The sequence below is a fragment of the Phascolarctos cinereus genome, unplaced genomic scaffold (genome assembly GCF_003287225.1).
Source record: "Phascolarctos cinereus isolate Bilbo 61053 unplaced genomic scaffold, phaCin_HiC Scaffold_1;HRSCAF=81, whole genome shotgun sequence".
NCBI lineage: Eukaryota > Metazoa > Chordata > Mammalia > Diprotodontia > Phascolarctidae > Phascolarctos > Phascolarctos cinereus.
This window is the reverse complement of record NW_027555514.1, coordinates 227,408,249-227,426,082: the sequence shown is the minus strand read 5'-3', so window position 1 is coordinate 227,426,082 and position 17,834 is coordinate 227,408,249. Positions and strand designations below refer to the sequence as shown.

General features: G+C 43.4%; 1 long non-coding RNA gene across 1 annotated transcript; it reads left to right on the top strand.

Moving 5' to 3' along the window:
• Window positions 1–84: 84 nt before the first annotated feature.
• On the top strand, window positions 85–8,335 carry LOC110211012 (uncharacterized). The gene is made up of 3 exons (XR_002325251.2): window positions 85–226; window positions 6,236–6,302; window positions 7,924–8,335. It is a non-coding gene; the product is annotated as an uncharacterized LOC110211012 (long non-coding RNA).
• The last annotated feature ends 9,499 nt before the right edge of the window (window positions 8,336–17,834 follow it).

Below are 17,834 nucleotides of genomic sequence, written 5' to 3'. Positions count from 1 at the left end.
AATTGGAGAAGTTCTCCATCCTAAGAAAGCGCGTATTTGAACACTTCCTCTGAATGTAAGGCAAATGCAAAAGTGATTAAAAGGGAAAATGAAACCAGTATTTTAGTAACAGAAATAACATAAGTGTCCAGAGATGCTGATGTCTTTAAAAATCTACACCTAAAAACCAAGTGTGGAGACTGGGATAATACACAGATAAACATCATTGGCCAAGAGACATTCTCAGGTAAGAGAGGGAGTGAGTTGTCCATTCTTGCTGATGATGGGACAGAAAAGAGCTAGGATCTGAATGGGTTGGTGACTCCTGGAGGGGCCTAAGTGAATAAGGAAGACTATTTACTGTTAGCAAATAGAGGGGGTGAGGGGGAGGTACCTTCAGTCTGAAATGATGCTACCCATGGAATGCTACTTCCATTTAGCTATAGGAAGCTAGGAGAATTGACAAAATGCTAACAATTTGATGAATAGTCTAGAAGACTCGGTTCACAAAGATTGCCAAAAATACGCTGAATCTTTATTTGAGCATTTACTTAGGAAAAGCAAGTTTTGGAGGAGATTACAGGTCAACCTAAATTACCACCCAAAAAAAGGGGATGGGAGGGGGAGGGAAGAAAAGGAAATAATCCTTGGAGAAAATAGGTTTGCAGGTTTTTATATAGTAATCAGTTTTGTTTTTCCCCCAAGAAAGAAGCTCTAACCCTTTTCTGTGTTCTGCTGACAGAGGTGCTATTGGACAATTTTCATGCAAAGTTATCTTGCATGGTTGGCATAAAATGATTAAAAATTAGTAGTGGAGGAAAATTATTTGGGGAAAATATACCTGTAAAGTAATTAGAAATTTTTCTGTAGCCTGTAGCAACTAAGATAGAAAAACATAAGCTAATGGAGCTTATTCAGAAGAGGGAATAGAGAGTTTAATGTATATCAGAAAAGGCTATGGATTTGAAGTCAGAAAATTTGGGTTCAAATCCTAGCGATGGGACCTGAGAAAAATCATTTCTCTGGGCCTCAGTTTTCCTAGGCTCTAATGGGGTAAAAGTAGGCAGTGGATAGAGTACCGGACCTGGAGTCAGAAGGACCCGAGTTCAAATCTGGCCTCACGCTAGCTGTGTGACCCTGGCCAAGTCACTTCCTTCTGTTTGCCTCAGCTTCCTCATCTGTAAAATGCCAGAGAAGGCAATAGCAAACCACTCCTTTGCCAAGAAAACCCTAAATGGGGTCACAGAGAGTCAGCAACAAAAGAGTGGGCTAGGTGACCATTAAGGCCCTTTCCAGGTCTAAGTCCTGTGGTCACCAGCTTAGGGTCATAGATCTAGAGCTTGCCCATCCTAGCCCAATCCACGCATTTTACAGATGAAGAAACTGAGACTGAGAGAGTAACAGAGAAAGGATTTGACTTGTGAATCTCTGATGCTGAAGCCAGTGCTCTGTCCTTTGTACTACGTTGCCGTTTCTGTTAACGTTGTCAGCAGGGAGGTTCTCGTCCTCCCCGAGAAGCAGCACGTCTTGGTGGATAGACTACCAGGCTTGAAGTCAAGGAGACCTAATGTTGGCTTCATCTCCAGCATTATTAGTTAGGTGATCAGGTCAACTAAATCTCAAAGCCTCTTTCTCGTTGTCCAGAAAAATGGAAGTGTAAACCGCAGTGCTTTTAGGGTCAAATGAGTTAATATTTGCAACCTCAACCTCTATGGCTTCAGTTGTCTCATCTGTAAAAAAAGAGTGTTGGACTAGATCAAGGCCATGTATGGCCCTCTAGGTCCTCAAGTGCAGTCCTTTGACTGAATCCAAACTTCACAGAACACAAGTCCCCTTAATAAAAGGATTCATTCTGTAAAATTTGGACTCAAAGAATTTGTTCTATAAAACTTGGACTTGGTCAAAGGGACACACCCAAGGACCTGGAAGGCCACATGTGGCCTCGAGGCTACAGGTTCCCCACCCCTGGATGAACTCTAAAGTCCCTTTCAACTCTAAACCGTGAAACATATTATAGTGCTACCTATGGATGTCAGGCATTGTTTTTCTTCCCTTAATTGTTGTTCAGTTGTGTCCAACTCTTCATGATCCAATTTGAGGTTTTCTTGGCAAAGATACTGGAGTGGGTTACCATTTCCTTCTTCAGCTCGTTTTACAGATGAGGAAACTGAGGCAAACAAGGTTAAGTGACTTACCCAGGGTCACATAGCCAGTGTCTGAGGCTGGATTTGACCTCACCAAGAGGAGTCTTCCTGACCCCAGGCCCGGTGCTCTCTCCCGCTATGCCGCCTAGCCGCCCTAACGCCGCTCCTCAAATGATTTTGGGAGAACATATATGAATGCACAACCACCCCATCGGATTACTTTGTGAGACGTTGCTTCTGTGGACCATGAAAACAAAGGAACTTAGGTTGTAGCTTGAGGGTTGATTTTTCTGCAAGCATTTTCACAACTCTGACTCAATAGCCACTTCTCTGGGTCCCCATTTCTATACCTGCAGAGTGAAGGCGTTGAACCAGATGGCCTCCTAGGTACCCTCCAGCCGTGACCCTATGAACCAATGAACTTATTTTCCCCTTGTTTACAGTAAGGTTGTCTTGACCCCTGGGATTCCCTTACTGATCTGGGAACATTTGACTGCCGAGGTGTGGTGGAAGCTTGAAGGCATTGGAAATGTTTGAAGCCAAGTAAACCCATCTATTGGATTCTAGTTCATCTGAACACTGAGGGCTGGGAATCCTTTCAGCCCAGTGATGCAAAAGGGTCGTGAAATAGGGGAACCAAGTTGGAAGTGGCATGCCACTGTCCAGGCTGTACCAGACATATGGCGCCCATGTGCTCTTTGTGACGTCCTCTCCTCCCATCTTTAAAAATTCATGCTTGCCAACACTTCATACTTATTGCCATTTTGGTCTCTTCCATTAACTAAATGACAGCCCAAAGAGTGAATTAGGTATCCTAGCAATTAGTCTGCCTTTTTTTAATTGCTTTTCCGTAATTAGAATCCTAGAGAAAAAAAAAAAACCCTGCTGCTCACTCAATACATCTCACTGCTGTCAGCTCAGACTGCATTTTCCATCAGCCAAGGTTCTTTATTGATTCCGCTCAGGCCACCTCCTTTGAGCAAGGCTCAGGGGTGGACAGGAGAAAGGCGGGGGTTGGCTTGGAGGTACTCGGTGTGAGATAGTTGCTTAGCCCAAGGTGGCTATATTATTCATGTAAATATTGCCTGGTCCTAATGCAGCCCAGCAAAGGCAGCCCTAAAGGAGGAAATGCAATCGTGAGTGTCTCCTTTACAGTACATAAGAGTGAGGTAGCAGGATCACCCCAAACTGGCCATTGTGACATTGCTGAAGGATAACTTCCAAAAGAAAGGGATGCTCAGAGATCCACGGAGGGAGGGTGGCTGCCAAAATCCCCCAGACCAAATCATTTCATGCCAGCTGTTGATCAGGAAAACTTTGATTCTAGGGGATTGTAATGTCCCACTGTGCCACCTTTTCCCCTCTGAATCTAATTTTTAGGAACCCCGTATCTTACCTATTGGTAATTCAGATTTAAAGTTCACGAAATACTTTTCCTCTCAATGACCCCATACGGTTATTGTGACCTTGTATAACCATAAGTTTGGCTTGTTAGCAGTGGGGAGCAGCCACACACACACACACACACACAAAAGCTAATAATGACATTTAAGGTACATGATGCTTTATCGCATTTGATTCTCATAATCCTTGAAGTAGAGCAAATATCCCATTTTACAGATGAGGAAACTGGAGCTTGTAAAGGTAAAATGACACCATTTGTATCAGAAGTACAAGTATTTATCCCCATTTTACAGATGAAACTGGATGAGAGGTTAAATGACTTAATCAAATTCAGACATTATATATAATAAGCATTGGAACCAAGACTCAAACATAGATGTTCTAAAATGAGATAATTAGGATCTAAAAGAAATCTCCACAGATTGGAATGATGGGCTTAATGTGAAAACTACAAAATCTCCGTAAGAGCAGGGACTTTTTCTTTTTGTCTGTCTTCTCTAGAAATTAGAGGCAACTAAATGGTGTAGTAGATGGAATGCTAGACCTGGAATCAGGAAGACCTGAGTTCAAATGCAGCCTTAAGACAGTTACTAGCTGTGTGACCCTGGGCAAGTCACTTAACTGTTCTCTGCCTCAGTTTCCTCGTCTGTAAACTGGGATAACAGAATTTACTTCCCAGGGTTATTACGAGGCTCAAATGAGATATTTGTAAAGCATTTAGTACCCAGGAGGCACTTAATTCCCTTCTCAGTTCCTTGCTTAGAGTCTGTGCCCCTAATACGTACTGGTTGGCTTAAACTAGTGAAAGAGGAAGGGATAAATGTCCAGAATGAACAAGTACAGGATGGATAAGGCATGGCTAGAGTCAAGCTTCTTAAGGCAGCTCGATGGCTCAGTGAACAGAGCACCGGGTCTGGAGTCAGGAAGAACCGAGGTCAAATATAGCCTTAGACATTTACAAGCTGGGTGGCCCTGGGCAAGTCACTTAACCTCTGCCTCAGTTTCCTTGTAAAGTGTTTAGCACCGTTTGTGGCACACAATGCTATGGAAATGTTAGCTATTATGTGAAAAAGGGCTCAAGGATTTACAGAGCTGTAAACTAGTCAACCGTGTTGTACAGCCACACACACACACACACACACAGAGCTAATAATGACATTTAAAGGGCACGTAGACACCTTATCCTATTTGATTCTCATAATCCTTGAAGTAGGGTAAATATCCCATTTTATGACAAGGATACCGAAGCTTATAAAGGTGAAGTGACTTGTCCATGTATCACACAGTAAGTGTCGGAAGCGAGATTTGAACCCACTTTGCTCCCACCTCTCAAGTCCATTGCTTTCCATGCTATACGTGATGGAAACACAACTACACTCCTGGAACAAGGAGGCCATTGTCCCGCTCCATACTGTGAGCATCAAGGTCACATGTAGAGCATGACGTCTGCTTCTGGGCCGAGCGTTTCAGGAAGAAGTGGGCACTGAACAAAGTGAACAGGAAGGGGAAGGGGTTCAGATCTATGCCATAGCAGGACCGATGGATGAAGTTAGCTTAGAAAAGCGAAGATGAGGAACAAGGAGGCACAGGATATGAGGGTTGTCATCATCAATTGTTTGAGAGGTTGTTACGTGGAGGAGAAGTGAGACATTTGGTGCTAAAGAGAAAAGCTAGATAGAGCAGATTTTAGTTCAACATGGGGAGAACTTTGTAGCAGTGAGAGTTGTCTCCAAAGGTAGTGAGGCTGCTTTAGGAAGTAACATTCACAAATGTCAGAGGCTAGGTGACTGTGAGGATTTTTTTTAGGTCGGGTTTTTTGAGGTGATCAGGTTTAAGTGACTTGCCTGGGGTCACACAGCTACTAAGTGTCTGAGGCCAGATTTGAACTCAGGTCCTCCTAACTCCAGGACTGGTTCTCTATCCACTGCACTACCTAGCTGCCCCCAGGTCAGAGTTCTTAACCTTTTGTGTGTCATAGACCCCTTTGGAGGTCTGGTGATGTCTATGGACTCCTGATCAGAATCATGTTTTTAAATGCATAAAACAATACGCAATGGCATAAAAAAAAGCAATTAGGTCAAAATATAATTATCAATTTAAAAAAAATTCACAGACCTCAGAAATTCCTGATAAGGTATAGAGGTTGGACAGACTGACTTTTGAAATCCCTACATCATACTGCCCACAGTCATACTTCTTCTAAGAGACCCAAAACAAAGTGGTAAGAGAAGAGTGATGATGAAAACAAAAACTGCATCTCTGTTTGCTTTGTAAAGCAGAAGTGACTTCAGCTTGGCTGTGCCAATGGAGTCAAAGTTCTGCTAGGTCCTACCAAGCCAGAAAGGCTTGGAGTACAAACCTGTACTCATCCGGGGACCAGCTGAAATATGTTTGAAGAGGCTCATCCCCTAGCTGGCCATAGGGCAATTAATATTTAGGCAAAACAATTGATGACCCCATCTACCAAGCCTCATTGGAATTCCTATCTCTGGTAGCTAGATGGTTAGAGCACTGGACTCGTTCTCAGGAAAAAAACTGAGTTCAAATCCTGCCTTAGACACTGGTTATGTGATCCTGTGCAAGTCAGTTAACCTCAGCCTCAGCTGTAAAATGGGTACACTAATAGCCCCTACCTCACAGGGTTGTTGTGAGGATGAAATAATTAATAAGTGCTTATTTTCTTCTGCTTCTCCTTCCCTTCCCTACAGCCATCCTGGTGAATGAAATTGGGGGAAATCATGAAACCATGTTAACTGGGCCCTTCCCAGCAGCAAGGTAACCAATCATTTTACACCTGCCTAACTGACTTATTATCCCACTGATGATTGCGGCTTTTCCATATCTTTTCATTTCCTCCTTGAATCTCCCATAGCTCCCTCTTGTCCCCAGACTCTTAGCAGAGAACGTTGCTTTTATTTCCCTGGGGAGGTGGGGGTGGGAATTGAGGCCATTACTGAGCTCCCCCTTCTCCCCTTCACTCATCCCATCACTCAGATGTGTTCCATCACTGTCTCTTCCTTCACCCATCTCACATGAGGAGCTCGTCCTTCTTGCCAAGGCAAACCCCTCTTTGTGCACAAATGATTCCATGTCTCTGTGGCTTGTCTAGCAGATTACCCCTTCTATCATCCCTACTCTCTCCCTGTCGGTTTCTTCACTACTTCCTACAAATAAGCCCATGTCTCCCCCACCCCAAAAGACTCACTTGATGGATTCATCTCCATCAGTCCCATGTCTCTCCTCCTGTTTGTGGCTACACTCCTTGAGAAGGTCATCCATAATCGGTGCCTTCATTTCTTTCCCTCTCGTTCTCTAACTCCACCATTTGCATTCCAAGTGAAACTGCAGTCTTCAGAGTTACCAATGATCTTTTAATTGCCAATTCTAATGGCCTTTCCTCAGTACTAGCCATTCTTGAATTCTCTGCAGCCTGATACTGTCAGTCACCCTCCTCTCCTTGATGCTCTCTTCTCTCTAGGTTTCTGACATTACTTTGAACTGGTTCTCATCCCATCTGACCACTCCTTGGTCTCCATTGCAGGATCTTCACCTGTTAAGCTTGCTAATGGTGGTGTCCATCTGCGACCCTCTACTCTTCTTCTCTATACTATTTCACTTGGTGAAATAGTCTGTTCCCATTGACTATGCCTATCATGTCTATGTTAATGATTATTACATCTGCTTAGCTAGCTGGAACCTGTCTTCTCACCCATGGACTTGCATTTCTAATTGCCTATTGGATGTCTCCAACTGGTCATTCCGTTGACATCTTAAACTCAACATCTACAAAAATGAACACATTATTTCCCCCCAAAACTCCTTTTCTTACAGACTTCGCTATTACCGTCAGGGACATCACCCTCTTTCCAGTCATCCAAGCTTGTAACCTGGGGGGGGGTGTCATCATTAACTCTTCACTCTCTCTCACCCCCCATATCCAATCTGTTGCCCAATCCTGTTCATTTTTCTTCCATAATATCTCTTGCATACCACCCCCCCTTCTCTGCTCTGACACTGCCACCACCCTCTGCTGGTCCTCATCATCTCTTGTAGCCTGCTGGTTGTCTCTCACCGCTCCAGTCCACCTTCCATTCAGCTGTGAATTAATCTTCCTAAAGAACAGGTCTCACCATGTCACACATACACACACACACCCCTCACTACTCAAACTCCGGTGGCTCCCTGCACCTCCAGCATCAAATGTAAAATCCTCTGGCATTCAAAGCCCTTCATGGTCTGGAGCCCTCATACCTTTACAGCCTTCTTATACCTCACTCCCACCTATCCTGTGATCCAGTAATGCTCACTTTCCTGCTGCTCCTCAACCAACATATTCCATCTCCCAAGTCCATGTATTTTTATTGGCTGGAATTCTCTCTCCTTCATCCCTACCTAGGGTGGATAGAGTTCTGGACCTGGAATCAGGAAGAATGGAGTTCAAATCTGGCCTCATAAACCAATCTGACTCTGGACAAGTCACAACCCCTCTGTATTCGCCTGAGTTTCCTCAGCTATCAAGTAGGGCTAATAAAAGCATCCACATCCTAGTGTTGTAAGGATAAAATGAAAAAAAAAGTAACAATTGTAAAGCGGATAGCACAGTGCCTGGCAAATAATAAGCACTATATAAATATCAGATATTATTGTTACCTTCTGGCTTTCTTCAAGTCATAGCTAAAATCCCACCTTCTACAAAAAGCCTTTTCAGATGCCCCCTTAATGCCCCCTCTGTTAATTTTCTCCAAATTACTATATGTGTGCGGTTGTGTTTATGTTATCTCCCCCATTAAACTGTGAACTCTTTGAGAGCAGAGGTTGTCTTTTGCCTTTCTTTGTATCCCCAGCAGTTAGTACAGTGTCCAGTACATAGCAGGCACTTAAGGAAGGCGTGTTGACTGATGTATGCCATTGCTGGGAGTAGTATTCTCCAAGTTCTGTTTCCTCCAGTAGAAAAGTAGCCAAGTGAGAAGGAAACTGCTTTTGCGTTCTCATTCTCTCTCTCTCTCTCTCTCTCTCTCTCTCTCTCTCTCTCTCTCTCTCTCTCTCTCTCTCCCTCCCTCTCTCCCCATCCCTCCCTCCCCCTCTCTCTATCTCTCCCTCCCCTCCCCTCTCTCTCCCTCCTTCTGTCTGTCCCTCCCTCGTGCTCCCCTGTTTTATGCAAATCAAAAGTTCTGGACTGCTAAGAGGTGACTGAAAAGATGGATGACCTTTGTCCTACTTCCCCAATTGCAAATCACAGCTTATCCTCCTTCTAGTCTCTCTACATATAAGTCACTTTTTTAACTAATAGATTTTATTTCAACACAACAGACACTTCCTTAAAAGTAGTCAAACAGTTGCCCCATAGAGAGTACATTTCCCCCAAAAAAACAGTTTATTGATTGTTAACAGAAAGGACAAATGTGTCCTTTTAACTTTGACAGCAAGGAACATTGTATTTGACCAGGGCTTTGTTGCCTTTCCTGTGTTGACTTTAGAGTAGAAATCGTTTTCATGGTGAGTTTACACAGTGAAGAAAAAGCAAGAGGAGTTTGCAGATCTAGGTAACTTCGATTCTCACTCATCATCCTAGCTGGTAATGAGTTTTTCCATCCCTAGAGGCCATAAAAACTAGGCAGGGGACATCTGACAAACATTCTTAGTATGTAATAGAACTAGCAGTAAATTTAGTCATCTGCTCACATTTTTAAGACATTAGCAACCTCTTATACACATATATTGTAATTAATTCATTCAATAATAGATGTAGAATTAGGCGCCTTCGAGGACATCCAGTCCAGCCCATTCATTTTATACATGAGGAAATTTCTGTCCAGAGAGTTGTCCAGTGACTTGCCAGTGTCACACAGGTAGTAAAAAGAAAGCGCTGAGATTTGAACCCAGGTACTCTGACTCTGAAATCCACAACGACATAAAGGATTATCCTTTTTTCTTGACTAAACTCCTTCTCCATTAGCTCATCTGAGCAAAGTGATCTCATGTTCTGAAAGGCTTGTTTCGGAGGAATTCAGTCCACGTTCTTGTAAATGCTGCCAGACCGTTAAGGATTTGAGTGTAGATATCATGATGCATTGTGCCCATTGTCTGGAAGACAGTGCAACTAATTTCAGAAAGGCTCATCAACAAAAAGTTGGCCACATAGGAGAGCTGTCAAGGGATGTATGAAATCAGAAGTCCTTGAAGTGTCTCTGGTTTTTTTCTTTATACATGAGACCTCTGGGTGGAGCAGTGGATAGAGTGGTTTGATTTAGAGTCAGGAAGATGGGTTAGCCTCACTCACTGACTGTATGACCCTAGGCAAGTCACTTAACTTACCTGAGCCTCAGTTTCCCCATCTGTAAAATGGGGAGTCACCTCCCAGGGTTGCTGTGAGGATCAAATGAGATAACATATAGCAGACTTTGCCAGTCTTAATGTGCTAACAATGATGATGATGATGATGATGATGATGATGATGGCATCCTAAGGCTAGTTTTAGGCGTGCTTTATGTCCCTATTGATGGTGGTTTCTGCATGAAAGTGTTGACACAGGTTGACTTCCTAGTGTGAAATGCAGGATTAAAAAAAATTCAAGCATAGTCTATTAGCATATAGTCAGAATTCTGTAATCTAGAATATCATACGAAGCAGGGGGCTCAATTTGAATGTACCTCATGACGTGCTGGGCTTATACCTTGGCCACTTCTGGGCAGTTCAATACTAAAGGCTTTGGGCTCTTTAGGACATAAAAGCAATAATATCCTTATCGACCACTGAACAGGAACATTTGCTAACTCAAGGGATCTTCTATAAGAAGAGTTTCTGCCCTCTGCCACTCATGTCTTCCCATCTTCTATGCATAACAGGAGTCTTTGAGCCTCTCACTGGAAAAGTAGGCTGGAACTGATGCTATTCCTCCATTCCTCTGTATACAAGCACATAGCTAAACCATGTGTGTGCACTTAGGTGAGCCTGAGTTTTATTTGCTTCCTGAGTATGGGTAACTGAATAGTGATCCCAAGATGGGTATATTCATTGCATGCAACTGGTGAGTTCAAGAAATTTGTATTATTTATTCCTTTAGCAGAACTAAGTGATAAGGAGAAGACAGTTTCTGCATCAGAGAAGCCAAGCCTGCCAGAAGACAAGTGCAGGGCTGAGGTGAAATATAAAATCCTTATTCAGTAGTCCTGCAAAGTGCAGGTAGGTGGTATGCTGGATAGACCGCTGGACTTATGGTCAGTAAAACCTGGCTTTAAATCTAGCTTCAGACATTACTAGTTGTGTGACCCTATGCAAATCACTTAACTTCTCCCTGCCTCAGTTTCCTCATCTGTAAAATGGGGCTAAAAATAATAGCACCCTACTTCCCTTTTGTGATGATCAAATGAGATAATATTTGTGAAAAGCACTTTGCAAACCTTAAAGGTCTATTTAAATGCTAGTTGCTGTTATAATTATGAGTGTTATTGTTATTTTTATCTTGATGTTTTACATATCAACCTCCCGGAGAGTATAATAGTTATATTACTCAAAACAATGTTGCAGCTTGTTTTAAGTCTGTTACTGCACACTTGTGAGAGCTTTTTGTACTTAGTATTTCTTTTGTTTGGAGGAGATAAAGAAGTGTGCAAAACCTGATTTACATGGTATATCAGGCACCTTCCTATACCCTGCTTCTGGGAAGGTCAGTCTTAGGCATGAACCAAAACCAAGCTTTATGTCATGTTTCCCTGGGCTCCAAGATGGGGGCAAAAAGCCAAGGAGTACAAGGAAAAGAGCCCTCTTCCTCCTCCTCCTCTTCCTCCTCCTCCTCCCCCTTCTTCTCCCCCCTCCCCCTCCCCTCCTTTTCCTCCTCCTTCCCCGGGATTGAGCCCAGTCCATTGAATGGGTCCAGAGCTGAAAATGGCTCTGGAAAGGGAGATGGCTAAATGTCCCAGTCCCCTTGGCTCGGGAACAGCGGCAGTAATCACTGTTACATATTATTGGCAAGGAGAATCATTAAAATTGAGTCAGAATAGAGTCAACATATAGTATACACTTGGGGGGGAAAGTACAACTAATGGCTAGGTTTTATACAAATCCAATTTGGGACAAATATGGACCCACGTTTGGATTGGTACAATATCTGTAAAATTCGCAAAATCTGAGTTGGAAGGGACCTCAGAAGCCATCTACTGCAATCTGTTAACTGAACAAAAGCCCCCCAGGGTCCCAAGAATTCCCAGGAAGCTGGTTCCTCTACCACATCCCCAACAAAGAGTCATTTAGTCTGTGCTCGAATTAGTGGGAAACTTACCTGGATGGCACAGGGGACAGAACACTGGGCCTGGAGTCAGGAAGACCTGAATTCAAATCCAGCCGCAAGCATTTACTAGCTGTGTGACCCTGGGCAAGTCACATCACCACTGTTTGCCTCAGTTCTCTCACCTGTAAAATGGGAATAACACCTTACTTTCCAGGGTTGTTGTGAGGATAAATGAGATAACATTTGTAAAATGCTTATACAGTACCTGGTACGTAGTAGGTGCTTAACCAATATTTGTTTCCTTCCTTTCTTCCTTCTTTCCTTCTCTCCCTCCCTCCTTCCTTCTTTCCTTCCATCTCCTGAATGGGCACAGTATATTTCTGGATAGCTTTTATTGTTAGAAAAAAAAATCTTTCTTACTGAGTTGAAATCTGCCTCCATGTGACTTCTACCCATTGGTCCAGGACCTACACACTGAAGCTAAGTAGCACACCTAATGAGAGCCCTTCAAAGTCTTGAAGATGGCTAGCATGCGCCCATCTCTTTTGCATTCCTGCTACTTTATTTCCCTTTCTCTGAGCTAAATGTGCCCAGTTCATAGAGTCCCTGGAAAACTCTTCTCTAGAAGTGAGTGTTTGTCCATGTCCTTCCTAAAATTGTATTGTGGACGTGACCAGGCTTCCACTCATTGTGAATGCTGCTGTGTGCAAGGAAGGAGAAGTGACTCCTAATTGTCGGGAAGAAGGCTGATCATGATGCTGTTCACTGGCAGGGGCGACTTACTGAGTTGGTTCAAGACTTCTTGAGACTATGGCATATGATTCTAGAGACTCCCTAGAAGAGACATGTGAAGAGAGACTTGACAGGAAGCTAGTTCCTTAAGACGTGTCCGATTTCCCCCAGAGACTGCTGGAAGGCCGGCAGGCTCTGTTGAATAAGATTGGACCCTCTGTCTTGGTCTGACCTGGAATGTTACCTCACTCCCCCTTGTGTCATTTTTTGTATTTTGTAATCTGGAGAATTCCAATTTCTATTCACGGTTTTACTCAGATAAATGGGTTTACTCACTGTTCACCGTTTGTGATGTTCTTTTTTGTAGTCAGCTTTTGGTGGAAAGGAGCTAAGCTGATAAGTCTAAGTTAAGGGCTGCCCGATCCCATAAGACCAATCAGCCTCTTTATCAGCCTCTAAGCCCTAGACCAGAGATATTTGGGAGAGGCAGATTGATATAATTCTAGCCCAACATGTCCTTCCAAGACTAGAATTAGTCTGCTGGTAGTCTAGGCAGGGCCCCTGGCTCTCCTCCTCTCTGCAGAAGCAAACAAGACCTCAGATCAGAGCTGTCCATGCCACCCACCAGCCACAGCTATGTGGACACACATCTTATTCCGATAACTGAAAATAATAAGATACGGTCAAATCAGGGCAGAGTATTGTCAGAAGACTGAAACCTCCTTCATTCTGGGCAAGAGATCCTAAGATCATAGGGCTTCCTTCATGGGCCACCCCAAAGTAGAAATGTGCTCTCTGCCCTTTTCCTAAAACATATCACCTAAATATCACTATCTTTTATAATTCACTGTTTATTTGTTTATACTGTTAGAAACAGATTGATAGTATAGTAGATAGAGAGCTAGGTGTGGAGTCAGGAAGACCTGAGTTCAAATCCAGCCTCAGACACTTAACTAGCTGTGTGACCCTGAGCAAGTCACTCCACCTCTGCCTCAGTTTCCTCAGCTGTAAAATGGGGATAATAATAGCACCTGTCTCACAGGATTGTTGTGAGGATCACAACAATTACAAAAGAGATATTTGTAAAGCCTTCCTACATCCTTCCTTCCTTCACTTACAAAGTAATAAAATTATCCCTTTCACATCACAACTTTCCCCATCACAGTTTTGCTATATCGCAGGTCGGCATAAGAAATTAAATGGGAATTTAGGGGGAGTTTTGCAGAAGCTGCAGATGACACACAAAGGTCAGCAGATGACTCAGAGCCTATGACCAAATGCTTAATCCAAATTTTACAATAAGGTACTGTAAACACCCCATAAAAGAAAAAGAAAAAAAATCAGACTTCTCTGGTACGAAGAGGAGGGCCAAAAATTTTTACTAGAATTTTCCAGATGGGGGGGGACCACGCCCTCTCCCAAAGTAGATGTTCTTCAACTCTTAGATTTAGAAAACTGCCTGGGGCACTGAAAAAGTAAGGGCTTGTTTACCTTCACTAGAGACTGCTAGTTGCTAGAGGCAAGATTTGAACCCAGGTCTTTCTGACTCCATAGCTACCTCTCTAAAATTTCTAATTTCACACACAACTCTCCCTGGAAATTATCATTATTTACACCTTAGATTGATGTCATTTAGCTCCCTCCAACTCCAACATTCTATGATTCAAAGAGTCCAGCCTGCCAATTTTACAGATGAGGCAACTGAGCCTCTAAGTGGTGACTTGTCCAGGGTCACACAACTATCTGGTTGCAGAGATGGAGTTTGTGTGCATGGAACTGATTCATCTGCTTGGTCTGTTTCTTTAAAGCCTTGTCTAGACAAGCCTTAGGATGAGGCTAGGCAAAGGGACAACTCTGATCCTACAGTGATACCCCAAAGATACTAGCAGTGCTGCTACTTGGTCTGTCAGAGATCAAAGAAAGAACAAGATGACCCATATGTGCAGTATTTATAGGACTTCTTTTCATGCTGGCAAAGAATTGGAACTTGAGGAAATTGCCCATCAATTAGGGAAAGGCTGAACAAATTATGATATATGAATGTAACAGAATTGTATTGTTATAAGTAATGATGAAGGGAATGGTTTCAGTGGAGGCCAGGAAGACTTGTATAAACTGATACAAAACAAAGTGAGCCAGAACCAGAACAATTTGTACAGTAAAAGCAATATTGTAAAGATAATGAACTTTTAAAAACTTAGGCAAAGCGGTGATCAAAGCAGTGACCCAGCATTTTGGTCAGAAGAGTATCAGAAGATATGAACATCTCTTAGAGTGTTGTTTGTATGTTGCAATGAACCATTCATGTTTCATTTTTTTTAAAAAAGCCCTGCGTACACATTGCAATACTCCTTTTTACATACCTATTAACAAATCTCACAGGGTCACCAAACTCAAAAGCATCACCCATAGCACAACAAAAGCCCTGGACGCCTATTCGGGGGACCTGAAATTGCGCGGGTATGATCTTCCCTGAGTACCGCTGCTCTCTGCCCTCCAACTCTAAGCAACTCTAAGAAATAGGGTTAATTTTTTTTTTAATTGTAAGGCAACATGTGGGTGTCAGGCAAATGCCTCTGGCAAAGAGCTGTGTCTGCTCCTACCCCCACATTTAACTGCACAGTCAAACCAGGTGTTTGCAATTACCATTGCCAACAAGTCTCTGGGCCAAGCAAAGCTCAGAACTGGTCCTGACCAGGGTTAGACGTGTAGCCAGGAAGCTAAGGCGGAGCCAGTGAACTGTGTCCATACTGAAGGCTTTCTTCTGCTGCTGGTCTTTGCCCTCCCTGCCTTCCCGTGCTGCCCAGCCCCTTGTTCCCTCAGGGTCTATCACCTCTAATTTCAAATGCTTTAATTGCCATACTCAGCTTGTCAAGCTTTTCAAAAAAATTTTTTCCCTTCCCACTGAAAGAAAAAAGAAAACCATTGGAACAGATACAGTTAAGTAAAACAGATTCCCAACCTGGCACCGGTGACCTCGTAATTGCTAAATCCATAGTCTTTTCCCCAGTCCTCATTTCGCACTTGTCACCATTGACTACACTCATTTCCAACCCCAGACATAGGAGAGGCAGTGTGGTACAGTGGAGAGTGAGCTGGAGTTGGAGTTAGGACCTGGGTTTGCTACTTACTATCTCTGTGACCTTGGGCAGGTGGCTTGATCTCAGTTCTAGAGCTGTAAAATGAAGGTGTTGTTGTATAGATGGCCTGTAAGGTTCCTCCCATCTCTAGACCTGTGATCGATCCAGTGACCCTTCTGGCCTCTATATTTGGTCTGTTTTCTATACTTTCTCTCTTGCTGACTTTTTGTATTCCCTTGCATTCAATTATCACTTCAATGCAAATTTTTTTTCCAAATCTCCATCTAACTTCAATCTTTCCCCCTGAACATCTCCAGCACCTGCTGGACTGTCTGAGTTTTCCTCTTTGAACCTCAAATTCAAACTGTCCAAGACTGAACTCATCCTTAACCCTTAATTTCCTGATTTCTGTTGGAAATATTCTCGCAGTCACCTAGGCTTAAAACCCTGGAGTCATCTTTGAGCCCTCTCTCTTCCTTGCCCACGTAGCCATATCTAATCAGTCAGCAGTCTTTTTGATCCTACCTCTACAATACGTCTCACGAGGTCCCCTCCTCTCCACTCACACTACCAGCGTCTTGGTTGAGTTCCTTGTCTTCTCTCATCTGGACCCTGGTGATTGTTCTTTCTGCCTCCCATATCTCTCCTCTCCAAACCATCCTTCACTCAGCTATCAAAATAAGGTTCCTGATATACAAGTCTGGGTGCGGCACCTCTCACCTCAGAACTTTCCATGGCTTCCTATTGCCTATAGGATCAAATGCAAACTCCTTAGCCAAGCATTTAAGGTTCTCCGCCATGTAGTTCCAAAGTAACTATCAAATCAATTTAGCAAGCATGTATGAAGTCCCTACTCTGCACAAGGGTCTTTCTAGCCTCATTCCATATCACTCCGTTTCATGTGCTCTGGGTTCTGGCCCATATGGTTTCCTGAATTCAAGGTGTTGTGTTCTGCCTCCATACCCTGGGGTACAGTCCCCCATGCCCTTAACACAATGCTGCCTGGCCTCTGCTCCTTGAAATCCTTCTATTCATTCATGGCTCAGCTCTGGTAACTCTTCATCTACAAAAGCCTCACTTGTCCTCCCAGATGTAAGCATTCTCTCCTTCCTCACCTTTTCCTAGAGCACCTTTTCTTGAGATCTCTGTTTTGCCATTGGTTATTTGTGCATATATAAATTCCTTGAGAGGAAAAGCTCATTTCTCTTGTCAGTTTTTGTATCCACAGACCCTAGCCTACCTTGCACATAGTAGGTGCTTAAAAAAAACCCCAAACATTGAATTGAATTATCCATCTGTTTGTTCATCACTATCCAGATCTTTAGGTTCCATGTAGACCCTGCTTGTTCTGTCTTCCATCCCACTGCCTGCCTCCTGCTGCCCATACAAAAATGTGAGTCATTATTATGAAGGTTGTTGTTCCCCTTTGCCCTGTAGAAACCAGTGTCGGTCAATAAACATTAAGCACCTACTGTGTGCTGGAAATACAAAGAAAAGCAAAAGACATTCGTTGCTAGCAAAAAGCTACCGATCTAATAAGAGAGGCAATAATAAACAACTATACAAAGAAGCTCTAGGCAGGAAAACTGGAGATATGTTCAGAAGGAGGGGATCAGGAACAGCTTCTTACAGAAGGTGGGATTTTAGCCGGGACTTGAAGGAAGCTGGAGAAGCCAGGAGACGGAGATGAGGAGGGAGAGAGTTCCAGGGGTAGGAGGCTATCAGTGAAAACATTCAAACTGGGGAAATGGAGTGGCCAGGGTGAGGAACAGCAGAGACTCCAGTGTCACTGGGTCACAGAGTATATGAGGGATGTAAAGTTTAAGGAAACGCCTTGGAAAAGTAGGAAGGGGCCAGGCTGTGGAGGGCTTTCATAGCCAAAGAAGGCAATAGGAAACCACTGAAATGATTGAATGAAAGCGAAGGTGAAGCAAAAGGGGAGAGGGTGTCTTGCTAGGTGGAAGCTAAGGAAATGCTTAGAGAGATCCAATGATCTAAGAAGGAAGTAGATTTCTAGCAGAAATGAGTACTATGGGAAGCAGTGTGGTAGGAAGGGATTTGGGACCCACTGCTGCTTGTGAATCTGACATGACCTGTAGATTGCCATGGCAGAGTATTGTCTAATATCCCCTTTGGTCAGAATCATGGCAGGACTCCAAGAGGCAGAGTCTTCTTTGCAAGTGGGAATTTTGCTAAGAGCCTGCCTTTTTTAGTACTCCAGTGAGCAGTGAGTGCCCTGAGACCATGAAAGAGGTCACTACTGGCTTA